Here is a 16,629-nt window from a genome sequence, read left to right as displayed (position 1 = left end):
TTGGGGTGCATTGAAGCTGTATTTTGGCCTTAGTAGTGCCAAGAGAACCTACTCCTGCTAATAGTTGGGGGGGGGGTATGCTAGTAGATATTTTATGGGAGGTGTCAGGGAGGGAGTGGGGGGTGAAAATTGAGCTGAATTTGTCAGCCAGCAGGTACTCTATGTTCCTCTGGTTAGTAAAAGTGGCACCATTGACCACCAGTTCGGCACACTGCTGTGTGCTGCCTTGAAGGCTTTGGACATGGCTGTAGAAGGCCTTGTGGTTATCTTTTGCCTGGGAGGCTATCATGGCCTCATAATTGGACATGTTAGACTTAATTAGTCCTTTTACTTTCACATGCCATATTTAATTCCCAAGAGGTAGTAGCTCTAGTCCCGTTTGATTTACAGATGTGTAACAAATTCATTATGTTTGGGTCAGAGATTGCTCTGTAAGCCAGGCATAAATCTCCTCTAAGAAGTCTATTCAATACTGAGTATAGTGACAGGAATGACAGAGACGTTAGTCGATCTGTGTAAGACACATGCTGGAGTCATAGTTAGCAACTGTCCAGATTTTCACAGAATGTCCAGATTTTTTACTCATATTTTGGCTTGTTTCTTAAAAATTGTAGTTTTCTGACAAATCACTGAGGAATAAAGTCAAAAAAATAATTGCAGACATTTGGCTTTCAGACTTAATATCCTTCAGAAAATTCATGCTAATGCAAAACCTGTTATTCTATCAAATATCTGAATTTGTAAGATCAATATTTAAAAAGTGTCCCTATTTTAGGGCCTTTGTCCCCCCCCCCCCCACACTATTTGTGGCTTTGTCCAGATTTCTTGCTCTAAGAGGTTGAGAGGTATGGCTTGGGTATCTTGATCTTCTTCGGTAGAAACCTCTGAGGTCTATCCAATTGCTGCAGGTGCATTGTATGGTGCATGCCAAAGGGGTGTTATACTCAATTATGGGCCTGATTAGTGATGAGTATAGAGGGGATATAACCTCCTTTGCTCTAGAGGCAATGCCTTTGCTAATCAAGAGTGCTACATAGAAAGCCTTCCTTACCACAGTAGACACATGGTGGTCAAAGTTAAGGTCACAGTCTACTTGTGATCCCAAATCCCTTACTACTTCATAGGTACACAGAGTAGTGTTGTTAATTTGATAGTGTGAAGAGTGTAGGGACTTTGTTTTTACTGAATTGAAAAATGATGAATTTCTTTGCATTTAGTTTGAGACCTTAGCTAAGACACCAGTCGTTGGTCTGAGTAAGACCCTCCTGAAGTATACTGACATCATGTGGGGATTCAATAATTGTACCCAGTTTACACTCATCTGCAAACTTGGTCAACCACAGCCCCTTAGTTTTGGCCTGAACTTCTCAGAAGTATATACCAAACAGTAGGGGTCCCAGCACTGACCCTTGTGGCACCCCACTGGTGACAGGTCTGCTGCTTGATGTAGAATCACCCACTTTGATAGTGTGTGACTGGTTTGTGAGCCAGTTGGCAACCCATCTTACAACAAAGAGGTTCACATTCAGTTTTCTAAGTTTATTGATAATGCCAGAGTGTGGGGTTGTGTCGAAGGCCTTGGACAAGTCAAGGTATGCTGTGTGCACGGATTTGCCCTCAATAATGGTCCTGGTCAGATTTTCAAAGAAATCCACCAGGTTTAACAGGCAGGATCCGCCCCTGACAAAGCCATATTGGGTTGGATCCAGGGTTTGGAGGTTGCCAATGTCTTTATTTATGAGCTCCATATGATACATTCCATGGTCTTACAGATGAGGCTAGGAAGCCTTATGGGTCTATAATTCTCTGGGTTTGCTGCTAAGCCATCATTGTGGAGGGGAATAACTGTTACTGTTCTCCATTCCTCAGGTATGTGCCTGTGGTTAGGCTGTGATTAAATATGGTACTTAATGGTGATGCTACTTCATGTTTTAGTTTGTTTAGAGGACAGCCTGGAATGCAGTCTTGTCCCAGAGAGGCTGTGTCTTTTTTGCCTGAGACAAGGCTTTAATGACCTGCTCTTTGGATACATAGGGTGGGGCGTGGGGTTGTGGCAAGGTTTGTGATAAGTTTGAAGGGGGATAAGGGAATTAATTTTTCACCAAATCTGTCCACCAGCAGGTTTGTTATCTCTGCAGGATCAGTGTGTGTGATACCATTAGTCACTAGTTTGGCACATGCTTGGGTTCTACCTTTTAAGCTGCACACATACTTGTAAAAGGCCTTATGGGTATCCTTGGATGTGATTGCTAAGTTTTTTCTCAAAGTTACCCTTAGATGATTTGACATGTCTTATTTGCCTGTTTGAGGCTGAGGAGGGTGCTTTTCCATTGTTTCGGCCTCGCCTCAGTTTTCTTAGGCAGCAACTTTTTGTGTTTGTTGATGCTGAATGTCCACCAGGGTGGCTTGTTTTTACTTGGGGACATTTGATTCTCTCTCTGAAACAGCCAAGTCTATACACTTATACAAGGTTTTGTACAGGCCTTTAGTATAACCTTTGGTGTAGTTACCACTTCCATATGAGGGTGGAGTTTGGAATGCATTAATACCTTCCCCTAGGAGGGTATAGTTTGCCTTTGTGAAGTTTTTTAGTCTGACTTTACCCTTTGTGAGTTCTGGTGTTAGTGCCAGTTCAAGGGTGACTGATTTGTGGTCATATTTAACTAATGAGGGCCCGACAGCTGTGGTCGTATGTTTGTTTGTCACATTAGTGAGTACCAGATCTAGTATGTTTGTTCTTCTTCTTGGGGTTTGAACAATTTGTTCCAGGGTATTTGAGTGAACAAAGTCAAGACACTTTTGCGCTAGTGAGTTAGGGCTTGAGTAGGTTTCCCAGTTGTTGGTGGGATAATAGAAGTCCCCCATGACCAGAGTGTTTGGTAATATTTGGATTGACTCCAGTTTGGCCAAGTAAGCCAAATCTATAACTAGCTATGACTTGACTGGGGCTCTTACCCACAGTAATCTGAACTTGGAGTAACTCCATGGAGTTGTTGTGTCTAACTAGATGGGAGGTGAGTTCATCTTAATATAAATGGAAACACCGCCTCCTTTGGTTCTCACACATTTGTTTTATGGTCTGAAGGTGTGGAAGGTATTGCAACCTTGCAAGGTTGAACTGATTTTGGCCATGACTTTTTTCTTTTTGTTGTAAAACCTGTTGGATTCCACCAGTATGGTTTGGGCTTTGGCCTTACTTCTGGTAGGTATAGCAGCAGCTATGCAGCCATTTACATGGTTGTACAGGGTCTCTGTGAACAATTCCACATAAGTTGCAGTATAGGAGTGTCATTTAAATTTGACAAACTATTGCTTTATAGGATGTAGTCTGCTTTGCAATAGTTTCTGTTACAGGGTTTCTAGAGTTATCAAGTTGAGTTTTATTTTGAAGGATACAGTTTTGTGGTCCGACCTCACCAGTGAGGATGTAACACTGGGAGGGTGAAAAGCTCTCTCCCATTTAGGTGAGTACCAATTCAAGTATGTTAGGACCTCTGATGGGCATGCGCACTATCTGGTCAAAGGGAGTTTGTATTAATAAAGTCCAGGAATCTTTGTGTCAGCAAATTTGAGGCAGTGTGTATGTTTCCCAGTCTATAGAGAAGTAACTAAAGTCCACCATGAATAGGGTATTTGGTTGAATGGTGAGTGTACCAGTATGTCTAGTTATGAGCTATGGGTTTCTTGGGATATAGAGGTTGACCTATAGCTTGCTAAGATGTGGCATGGTACTTTGTGTATGGTGATTTGCATGTGGATAAACTGCAGGACATCATCCTGTTTAACTAATCAAGATGTATAAGTATTAGGGGTCTATATTATGTTATCGAAAAGGCATTACAGTGAATGCCTTTTCATCGACCCTTAAACACTGAACCACCAGTTACACAAATGGCCATTTCAGCGATTTTTCTCTTATGGAAAAAAATTGCTTGGCTATCATCGTGAATTATTTCCCCCTTTCCCCACTGTAGTGCAATCTTGGAGTTGGTATATTTGGTTGGGAGGGGGTCGTTCCTGGTTGGCTGAGCGATTTTTTTCCCCTAGGAAAAAAAAAATCACTGAATTGGCTGTTCGCATAAGTGGTGATTTGCTGTTTAGGGGTTGATGAAAAGGCATTTGTTGTAATGTCTTTTTTATAACATAATATAGACCCAATTATTAGTGCAGATTAAGATTCCTCCACCTTAAGTCCCTGTCTGTGTAGCTGATAGTCTAAATGTGTCAAAGGGACTGAAACCTTGCAGTGCTAGGGTACTTTTTGTGGCTATAAACCATGTATCAGTAACAGCACAGAGTGAGGAGACCTTGTAGGAAATTAAGTTTATTATTTAATCTCCTAGCATTGAGCAGCAACACCTTAAGGTGTCTGTGTTTTATTTGCTATGTCGGTAGGTTAGTCAATTTGGTATTGCCCAAAAAACCTCTAGGGGGGTGGATGAAGTTTTAGCCAATATTTGAAAGCCTAGGTGAGACAGACCAGAGGTCAAAGTAGAGTGACATCTGGCTAAGCATAGGCAACGTGGTTTGCTAATCATGTCTTCCCATGCTGACAAATATTGTATCCCCCTGGAATGACTCCAGAAACTAAGCCAATTGTTAAAGTCCATCATCTTTTGTTCATACTGTGGCATCATCTTTGGTGGTCCTAACAATGGGATCCTGTTGCAACAACCTGATATAGTGCTGTGACTGAGTTGTAGAGTCGACAGGAAGATGTAGCACAGTGGGCATAACCTGCTTTGAGTTCCCAAATGCTTTCTGGCTTTGCTGTACATCTGAGGCTATTACAGATCTAAGGGGGATAACGTGTAGTTGTGAAGAACACACACAGAAATACTGGGTACAAAGGATGGAGGTCAGAAGTGAAACACTGGAGGAAAGGGAGTTTCTAGTGATGCAGTGCAAGGGCCAGTACCCCATTAGGAATGGCAATAGGCACATAAAACTGAGTTTACCCTTTCATGTGTGATACCACACTCGGGAATGGCAGGCATCATCAGGGATCATGACAGAGCTGTCAGTTTGGTCAGAAAGTTGGCAACTCATATTCAGCCCAAGCAAGTGCAGGGTACTTTTTCTGTGAAAATACAGTGCTGGCAAAGAATATGAGCTGAGAAAGGTTCACCAAAAGGACTTGGATGTGAAGACTACTACAGGTATGAGCTACCAGAAGAAAAAAAAAAACAGGACGACAAGTGAAGCCAATAAGATGCTGGGCTGTATGATGAGAAGAATAAAGAGAAGGAGCGAGAATGATATATCAAGTACGTCAGACAACTCAGCTGGTGTATTGTATCCAGCTCCTGAGACTGTTCACAGATAGAAATACGAAGAGGAATCCAGAGGCAAGTAATGGTGATGGTAACTGAGCAACAGGGAGCAGCATGCAGGGATATGTTCTACAGCCTGAGACTGTAGTTTAAAGAAACTTGGAGGGAAAGTGGGGTCATGATATTTGCACACACAGTGCTCAAAGCAGAATACAAGGAGACTGACAGAAGGAAAGATGAGTTGGCAAGAAGGGATGTGGCCTACAACTAAAAGGGAATCACTTCACTTCTGACATGCTTAAGCAGTTATTTACTGAAAGCGCAGTAGACAAATGGAATACGCTATTAGTCTGGATAGTGGACGTATTTTCTTAGACGTTTTTAGGATGATAATGGTCAGGTAAAACAGAAGGCAGGAGCAGCTGCTTGGACAATAACTGCAATATTTGGAAAAACAGACGTTATATCAGTACGTGCATACACTAATATGACAACGCTAATGTAACTGCACATACCAGAGCAGTGTGAATTACTGCTAAAATCTACAGTGGGGCCCACATACGCCTGCATTATAGTAGAAGTTAACTGCAATAAGGATGAAAAATACTGCTTACCCAGAATACAGAAAGTAGAGTGACCAAGCATAGCAAATTCATACATCACTGCAGATTTTACACTAAACGTAATGACAACAAACTGAAATTCTCTGTACATTCCAAAAATGACTCATTCAGAAGGGATGTTGAATTTGCAGGGCATTTTGGGTGTACTGGGACATACTTGGACAGCAAGACTGCTGATGTAGGTGCTTTAAAACAAACATTTAGCAGAAAGACAATATTAGTTGATAGTGGTGTGTGGTATATTGTCCTGCCTCTGTCAGCATTGTGCTTAACAGAACTGTAAACAAATATATTTCTGTGAAACTAGTGATTCTCTGTGCTTTGTGCATGTTGTGGATCTTGTCTTGTTTCCTTCCTGCCTCCCTTGCTCTAGTGTCTTTTGTTTCCCGATTGTACCTTTATGGTTTCAATCTATAGTGTCAATGTTTTTGTTTATTCATGCATTTAAGTCATTTCCTCATGCTGTCTGGAAGGTGGCCAGCTTGCTGTGAGTGTGTAGTCTCTCAGGACCTGTAAGGGGCACATCAACAGTGGAAGCAGATGTGCTATACAGCAGGCAGAGCCTGACCAGGACAGTAGTCAATGGGGACTGGAATGGATGATTAAGCTGTGTTTAGACCCAGAGACACACTCACTTCCTTCCTCCATCCTTGTGAAGGACTTGTGTAAGAAAGCGCAGATACAGAGTGTTCTGGATACATGACATTGTATAATGAATACACTTATGAGAGGCTGGGAATACTGCAACAGCTGTTCCTTTTGATTTATTCTTGCTGATGTTCTGCGGTATTTTAATGAAGTACATCTTATCATATACTCAGCAAAATCACAGATTAGAAATTTAAATGTTAAGATTTTCAATGATTAGCATGATGAGAAACTAGCAGATTAAAAAAGGTGTATATATTCTGCACTGTATTGCTAGTGTCTGGCTCATATCCCAAGAAATTCACTGAGTGCAAGGGATGACCAGTAAGTGTATATGCCAATGTCAACAGCATGCTTTTCGGTTTCTTTGCTGAAGGATTCTGAACAAGGCCAAAAATAACGGGGAGGCAATGACCCAAAATCAGAGACATAATTTTAAATATCACTCTAATTCACTTAAAAATGTTAACTGAACAACAGGTTTGGCATCAACATGCATTTTCTAAAAAATAAAACTATGTCTGGCATTATTAACTTAATGTAATCCTCAGTAATTTACCAGAAAATCAAAACATTTATGAGTGACAAGGCAAAAACATGAGACAAAATCAGGGCCAAAGAGGTATGGTCCAGTGTGTTGGAAAGGTGACACAGGTGAAGCAGGAACTGTGGTGCCTCTGCATGGTTCAAAAACCTACAGTGGTGGCAGACTGTAGAAGCTGCAAAATAATCAGTACTGAGGGGAATAAAGATGGGGTATTTAAATACTGAGAGGAGTAGACAAAGTGGGGTCAGGAATGCAGATGTAGCATAGGGGGGTGTACATGGATGTGAAACCAGTCAACATATGGGCAACGTGGGTGCAAGAAAACAAGAAGGGAAAAGAATGAAAAGTGTGCCCCAAGAAGAAGATGCAGAGTAGGTGGGAGGAGGACAGAGACAGAGGTGTTATTTGACTTGGGTAAAAATCAAAAAGGAAGGAAGTGAAAAGATAGAGGTAAGTGTGGCCTGTTGAATGATAGAGTGAGACAATGCATTTCAATGCTGAAAGGAATGTAATGTAGGAAATGTAGGGAAGGAAGGAGGGGGCACAAGATACTGACAATGCGATATTCTGGGGTTTTGTAGTTCTAGAGGACAAGAGAAAGCTGAGGCCTAACTTAGACTGGGTTGAAACAATACATTTGCTTTTGCCAGATAGGTAAGGCCATGTAATAATTGTTTTCTAACCAGGTAGGTCAAATGGTCAAGGAACCATTTGTTATTCATGACATATGACACAGACGAAAGATATCCTGCACATTTGTAAATGTAATTATATGATGTAGACAGAATTTTTAAACAGCCAGGATTTGGTACACTACATATGGTACCTCTCAGCTGTACAGATGTTTGCAGAATGTCCAGATTTTTGCTTCATATTTTTTATCTGTTCCTCATAAAATGTGTGATTTTCTGGCAAATCACTGGGATGATCCGAGGATTGAAGTCACTAAAGAATGATATACATTTGTGTTTCGGACTTCATATTCTTCAGAAAAGTGCATGCTAAGACAAATCCTGTTATTCTAGCAACTTTTTAAGTTTATAAGAACAATATTTTAAATCTGTCCCTATTTTTCTGGCCTTTGTCCACCCATTCTGTCAGGTTTTGTCCACATTTTTCGCACTAAGAGGTTGAGAGGTGTGGTACAGTATTCAAAGCAGAATTCAGCCATCAGACATGATAAATATTCTGTGATAAGCTTATAAACACACAAAGCAACAGATGTTACTAAACATTCCTAGAAATAGTCTGATACAAAAACTGTCTAAATAGAGCGTGGGAACATTAGGAATGAAAGTACTGAGACAGTTATTTTTTATCTAGTACACATAAAGTAATTAGAAGAGGAAAGATTAAGCTGTACTCGAAGATACTTCTCAGAACTAATGGCAGAGCAGATGAAGAACTGATGACAGATATCGCTGAGGATCTGGGAAGGTTTTCATGTAGTCTGGGAGTTCAGAGATCCCTTCGCTCATAATTTGTACCAAGTGGTAATAGAAGGAGGGGGAGAAGTCTAAGGACTTTTGTACGTGATTGAAAGGATAATTTGTGTAACACAAGTTTTAGTATTAGAAGGTCTGGGGAATATATAGGCTAACTAGGAGCTTTGTGTAAAACAATTCTTGCATCTCTAAGCAGTAATTAGGAACAAATCCTGAAGGCATTATTGCAGGATTACATTAGATACATGGTGCCTTTGAACTAAGGTAGGGTGGTGATGTATTCTTACAGTTTGTTATTGAATGAAAATATGACCATTAAGGAGATAAGAGTGTAAGAGTGCAATGATCCAGGATGGAGATACATAGCGGAAAGTGCTAGAAATGGTTTGGCTTTAATGATATGAGCTTAAGGAATAAAATTACCAATACGTGATGTTACATGTAAGGGGGTGAGTTCCCAGCTTTATTAGTATTATGGAAACACTGAACAATGGCAAGAGGGACTGGAATGTGGTAGTCCCAGGTACCTGTTTATAAAGGATTAGAGATGTAAAAGGGGCTGAATTCTTAGCAAGAAAAGCTGTAAGGTGTACTGTACAAGAAGAAGATGGGGGGAAAGGGGGAACAGTAGCAGAGATGTTTGCAGTTAAACTAGAAGAAAGAGAAGACAGGCTTTGAATATAGGCTTTTTGATGAACTACTGTGAATAGGTGAAATGCTAAAATGTATAATAAATATATAGGCAATTGGGAGAAAATGGTATTCGTAATGTTACCAGAATTTACTGTCTGCATACCAGGGAGCTTGCACAATGAGGTTAAAATGGAAGAGTGTTTATGCAAAGAAGTGTAGACAAAAGTGAAGACACCAGCTGGAAAAAGACAGGTATTTGATCCTTTCTTTTCAGACAGGAGAAAAATGTTTAATATTGAACTCAGTGTAATAACATGGAATAGTAACGTTGTTGTGGTTTGTTTCATGATTCCAGGAAAATGAACGTCAGAAACTGAGACATAGGAACACATAAGGCATATTTAGCATGTTATCAGTGACAGCATAAGTTAATGAAGCTAGATAAGACGGGTAGGGCTGGCAGAGAAATTCTAGGTACTCATTAAGAAGGGTATGCAGACTGATGAGGGGTTGTATAATAATGACACAAATTTTAAGAGTGGCTGTTAAGGAGAATGCGGAGTATATACAACTCAGACAAAGGGGTATCAAATAGACTGAAGTATGAGAAAATAAGGAACGAGGCAGCTAGAGGCATCCTAAGGTAGAGTTGCAGAAGTGAAGAAACAGACAGGTGAAAATGACTAATACAGAATTTTGAGGTATTCGGGGGAAGGCAGGCAGAATAAATCTGTGACTGGAGCATTGGTACATGATTACAATGAAATTTGATTATGCAGGACAGCAGGATGAGAATTTTAATATATGGTTTAACGTCAGATTTTACAAGAGAGTTTGAAGGTAGATGACAACATGGAAGGATAGGATGGAGTTAACTGGCAAAATGTGGACTGATTTAGTTATAAATTGATATATAATGTAAGAGGTGTAGATTAATATTCTATAAAGAATAAAGCTTAGGAGCCTGATATCCAACACAAATTTTAGAAGAAATTCACTTGACAATAAATGTACCATCTATTTCAATATAATACCAAAAAGGACCACAACAATAAAGAAATAAAATCTAATAAAAATAAAGTCACATTCAGTAAGCGTTTTCATCTTCAACAAGACTTCTTCAGACTGAATGAAATTAATAAAAACAATCCTTTATGTAATTAAACATCACATGACCAAAAAAGAAAAAAACTTCTCACATCAACTAGGTTCTTAATTAACACCTAAGCCTTTTTCTTTTAAAATAAATTTTAAAATGCTCTTTTATCATTTAACCCTGAAAGGTTGCAGGCATCCAACTTTATTTGCCAGCAATACTCTCTCCAGTCCAACTCATCTTCAGCATCAAACCTACTTAAAAAATTCCTAACTTGGTCCAAAACCAAAAGTTTGAAAGAAACCTTACTTTTTCTAACTAAATAATGTTTGCTCAATGCGTCATTCATATCACCTATCTCAATAGCATACACATGCTCATATATTCTCTGATACAATTCTCTTGTTGTCCTGCCCACATAATATGCTGGGCAGGAAAAGCAAACAACGAAATAAGCTGCATACCTGGATTTACAAGTAAAGTACCCAGGGACATTGATTTTCCTATTTTTGATAATCACATCTGCTTCATCTGCTTTTAAGTCATTCACTCCAATGGAGCTCAGGGAGTTTGCACTGTAACTTCCAATGGGCAGAGCCTAAGCCTTTTGACAGAATCAAATTGTGTCCTCACATTTCAAACAAATGTTCCTATCTCTGGAACCATAGCGGTTATGAAAGAAGTGTAAATGGCAAACTCTTCAGCACAAACTATTTTTATAGTGGTAGTATTCTTTAGGTTTTAGGTCTTAGAATTTTATAAGTTACAGCAAAAACAGTGAGGGGAATTTAATAAAGCCTACATGTTTTTTTTTTTTCCGTGTAGGCATCGTGCCGCACTGCTAACATGGCTGCGAACATTTTTAGATTCAGTAACAGCTGCTGAGTGGTGCGCATGAGAGCGCCGACACAGAAACTTCCATGGCATGCAAATCACCTCATAAGCAGGTGAATATCATGTAACTGAGGCAGGTAGAGTGATCCAGCAAGCAGACAGGCAGATTTGTAGATCCCGTCTCAGTGTCCATAGTGTACACAGAAAATTTCCATGTACAGGAATGTTGACAGACAAAGGGGCTGTAAAAATGTAGATAGATGGACAGAAATGGCATACCACGTACAGATATGAAAGAAACTATCATCCATGTGTCTGAAAAATTAAAGGAGATAAGTTAAATTAATTTTTTTTAATAATCTGGGCAAGTTTGCGTGGCATGCAGCAGTGTGCAAACATGCTTTATAAACAAAATGTAAAAAGAAATTGGAAAAAACAAAATTAATATTATGTGACAGAAACGTATTACAGGACTCTCTGTGGTGTATCTGCGATGGTGCATTGGTGCTGTTGCTAACATGGTAGGTCTTTGAGGTGTGTAGTTTCCAGGCTGTGAGCATGGATCCCTATACAAATGAGGTGGAGTTACTCAATAGCATAAAGGGATAATCGTGTCCACATATCCCCTCATTGTAGGCAGAGAACTATGTTGGTGTTTACAGAGAAGGTAGCTGACATCAGGAGATGGTGTGCCAATAACTTCTAAGCTTATTTCAGCTTAGCTGCACCTGTTTGTGTGGTGTGCTGAGCATGTTGAACATGCCCTTTCAGGGGGGTGTGAGCACTAAATTCTAAGCTTTATTTAACTAAGGGAAGCATCCTTCTGCATGTTTGCGTGGCACCCTGCTATGCTGAGCTTGGAAATCTGGGGTGTGTGGATACTAAGTGCTAAGCTTTGTTTACCTACGGGTGTGCATTTGAGTGGTGCACCGCAATGCTGAGTGTATCTAAAAGCCAATGACATATTAATTAATTTTGCCCCCTATTTAACTTAAACTAGGGCCATTAAATTATGTTAATGATGTACTAGACAGGTGCAATGCATCATAGGTAGCCAATCACAGTCAGCACCTACAGCAGAGCAATGCAAAGTATGCATACACCCTACAATCTGATTCTTCCCCCATACTCTGCACCATTGGAGTACAGACTTGGGAATTTTAAATGAAAGAATGTTAAGGGCTGCTGCAGGTCTGCTACATCTGTATGTGCTAGATGCTGAAGTCAATGCTGCTGCTGCTAACAACAAACCTAGACAGAGAAGGAGAATAGTGTTCACGCACAGGGTAACCTTCCAGAGGCTACATGAGCTGGAGATTGTAGAGTGCTACAGGATAGACAGGGGCATATTACAAGAACTCACTGAGCACTGCCACCCCCAACTCAGACCCAGAGCCAACAGAGAGGAACACATCCCAGTGGAAACAAAGGTATATGTAGCCCTTAGGATACTAGCTACAGGTACCTTCCAAAGACCAACTGGGGACATGATGGGGGTCTCACAGGCATCAGCATCCAGGGTACATCAGTTCCTGGATGCCATGCTACCACATACCAGTGAGCACATTTCTTTTCTTCTCATTTCTGAGGTGAGGACCAGCAATATGCAACACTTCTACCATGTAACCACACTACCATGAGGTACTGGGTGCCATAGAGTGCACTCATGTATACATCACGTCACTACCCGGTAAGGGGGGTAGAATCTATGTCAACCACAAGGGGTACCACTCCATCAATTGCCAGGTTATGTTGAATGCCCAGGGCATTATCATGAATGTGTGTGCTGGCAGCTCTGGTTATTATGACTTACATATCTGGCATGCATCTCAGCTGTACCAGATGTTTGCTAGGTGAGATATCCCACATGGGCATTTATTGGGGGTTGCTGAGTATGCACTGGAACCTTGGATGATGATACCCATCAGAAATGCACACACACCTACGGAAGAATGCCATAATGAGGCACACACACAAACTAGGGACATCATAGAGATGTGTTTGGGCTTCTGAAGTCGCGGTTCCAGTGCCTCGAGATATCTGGTGGAGCCCTGCAGTACTCTCCAGCCACATGTGCACAGATATTCACAGTATGTGCCATGCTACACAATATGATCCTGCAGAAGCAGCTGCAGCAGGATCAGCAAAGGGAAGAGATACACAGCCCCCCACTAGTGCCTAGGTCACCACAGCCACATTCACAGGAGGACTCGGAGGAAGAACCCCCTGATAATGTCCCCATAGGCAGACGTAGGCATGCCCAGTATGCCCTGGCTTTGGCTAAGAGACAACACATAGCATATTCACTGACAACCTAGGGCTCTAGGAACTGACAGCTTACTCCTACTCACATGCATATAGTAAAATTGGTGATGCCAGGCAACCCACACAATCTGTAGCTATCCATGTATTAGCTGTGTACAGCTTACATCACACAGTGTCAGCCATAAACTACAGTTCTGTCAACTGCTGAATTTGCAAGGTAAGTATCTACCTACACACTACTTCTCAGGATTAATATAATATGGTATTGTATGTATGGATCTGCTGCATTTATGCAAGGAAATATAGTGGGCTATTTGGACAGCTGTAACATCCACATGGGACTACAGATACCCATTGCAATAGTACAGGTCCCTTAATAATCACTAGGTCTCATGGTTGGAATATTCACTACATCACTCAAGGGAGATCTTAAACAGTGGAGTCACATGATATTTGGACTACTGTTTATCCCAGCAGATCAAGTTAGTCAGCAATGGTATATCAGCAGACCAGGTAATCTCAGGGCTGTAACATAGTACTCTAACACACATTGTATGTCCCACATAAAGTAGAAATACCAACGTACATATTTATGCTGTTGACTGTGTGATGAATGACTCCTCTCTGTCTGGCAGCCTGTATGGCTCAGTGGATTAGGGAAGTTAGCATGAGTGATGGTGTTGATGGTTCTAATCTGGAAGTATTCACATCTTTTGCACATGAAGTATTATTATGTTGGTGTTTTCACATACTGTCATTCTGTGTGTGGTATAACATTATGAACCTCAATCACATATTAAGTACAGCAGACAGCTGGGGAATGCCATAGATATTTTGCGTGAAGTGCAGTACTGCAGAAACAGGGACAGATGTCAATGTCTGCAACATAGCTCTTAACCTCTTAGTGCAAGAAATCTGGACAAAGCCCAACTAAATGGGGGGGACAAAGGCCCACAAATAGGGGCATATTTTAAATACTGCTCTCATAAACTTATAAAGTTTCTAGAATAACAGGGTTTGTTTCAACAGACATTTTTCTGAAGGATTTGAAGTCAGACACTCAAATGTATGTCATTATTTCGTGACTTCAGTCCTCAGTTCATCCAAGTGATTTGCCAGAAAAAGACACATTTTATGAGGAACAGACCAGAATTATGAGCTAAAACTCTAGATATTCTGCGAATCTCTGGACAGTTGAGAGGTATGGTCTGTAACACACAAAATCCCAGACTGGAGTACAGGTAGGTGTGGCCTGGAGTCACTGTATAAGTACTGACAGTCCCACTGGGCATGCCCAAACACTTAGTTAAAATGAATGCAATTCTGTTGCCCCGTCATCAGAATGATCTGTTATGTACAGATATGTCTATACATACAGACACATATGTATACATATCCATCTGTCACTATCTCTATCTCTCACATACATAGTATATATATATATCACTATGGAGTGTCAAATACATATATACACTGATATATATATATATATATATATATATATATATATATATATATATATATATATATAGATATATATATATAGATATATAGCTATATATATCACATTGATACATAGAGTCTCCCCATACATCTACATAACACATTTACATATCATACACACACAACTACATTTATATATACATACCTGTTAATTACATAAATGTGTGTGAATGTCTGTATTGTCTGACATACCCTAATAATGGTGAGGAAATCTGCCTATCAAACATCCATACTGTTGCTCAAAGGATCCAAACTAAGGGCACAACAGTACATAATCCACTTACCTACAGACCCCTGTGCCTGCTGGATGTCACCACATAGAAAGACACAGGTGGGCCGGTGGTGTAATGTACAATGTTGTCAGTACACACATGGACAGGGCACATTGTTCCTGCTCACAGGTTTGCCTATCTAACTGCAAGCAGCCACATATGGCCATACTGGTAACTGTACACACATAGCTAGGATAACAACAGTTATCCCACTGCTAGGATACTAGCTGCAGATAACAGTATGAAGCAATATCACTCTGCAGGCCACAAATGCTGTTCAACACAAGCCTAGTTTGTGTAATGCACAAGTACTCTGCCTACAATCACATATACAACAGACTCAACATGTGGCGCATGCATTAAGTACTGTGATCTATAGTGAATAAGACTAGATAGGTAGGGTTTGTAATCTCATTCCAGGCTACTTGGTGTGTGTGTGTGTGTGTGTGTGTGTGTGTGTGTGTGTGTGTGTGTGTGTGTGTGTGTGTGTGTGCGTGTGCGTGTGCGTGTGTGTGTGTGTGTGTGTGTGTGTCCCTGCAAACAACTGCCATATCCTCATGGGCTATCCACCTGCAGTGGTTATGCACTTTGTGGCCCTATACCTTGCTGCTGGCTTCCAAACTGCCCTCTTCTACAAGGCCTGATGATGTTATCCACCTTAAGACTACCAGCTGACAGTGTAGTATCAGACTTAAGCCATGGTGAGTGCAATAAATACTGTGCTCTATAGTGGGTAAGACTAGATAGGTAGGGGTTCTAATCTCACTCCAGGCTACTTGGTGCATGTGTATGTCCAGATGGCATAAATATGATCACCTTGGTGACTTAGAAATCGGTAGGGTTTTGCAGTATTTAATTTTGTCATGTGTGCTGTGGCCCCCCAAAGACTGACCACAACAAGGCCTTCTGATATCATCAAGCATAATATGCTCTGAACTAATAGTACTAGTACACATGAGTTGTGTTGCCAGCATCACATACTGTGATCTGTAGTGTGTACTATTACATAGGTAAGTGTTCTTATCTACATACAGCCAACCTGCACCATGTGCGTGTGTGGCTTGGAGTGTCCTGTACGCAGTGATTGGAAGTGGTGGTAGCCTCAATGTAGCTATGTTTGAATGTCAGCCTGTTAGACCATTTTACATCATGTTATAGAACCACAGCATGTTTGAACTTCACTAGCATAATGGGAATACAACCCTCACAATCATATGCATCTTTATGCCCATAGTTACAGGATCAGCGCATATTGCTCAGTCAAAGAGGGACACAGGCAGATGCCCTGTGTTGAGATGATGGTCACCCAGCCAGTCATACAGATGGCATGTGCTGAGGTGCACTGAGGTGCTCTTTGCACCATTAGGCAGGGTTCTGTTTCAAGGGTGTGTTTAAGTCTGCTAGAAAAATCTTTCCCACAAGCATGTAGTACCAATGTCACATATGAGGTTAATGTTGTTACAGTGAGCTATCCATCTGCTATGCCTCCT

This window comes from Protopterus annectens, chromosome 4.part1 (genome assembly GCF_019279795.1).
Source record: "Protopterus annectens isolate FY-2018-M chromosome 4.part1, PAN1.0, whole genome shotgun sequence".
Taxonomy (NCBI): Eukaryota; Metazoa; Chordata; order Ceratodontiformes; family Protopteridae; genus Protopterus; species Protopterus annectens.
This window is presented reverse-complemented; position numbering follows the sequence as displayed.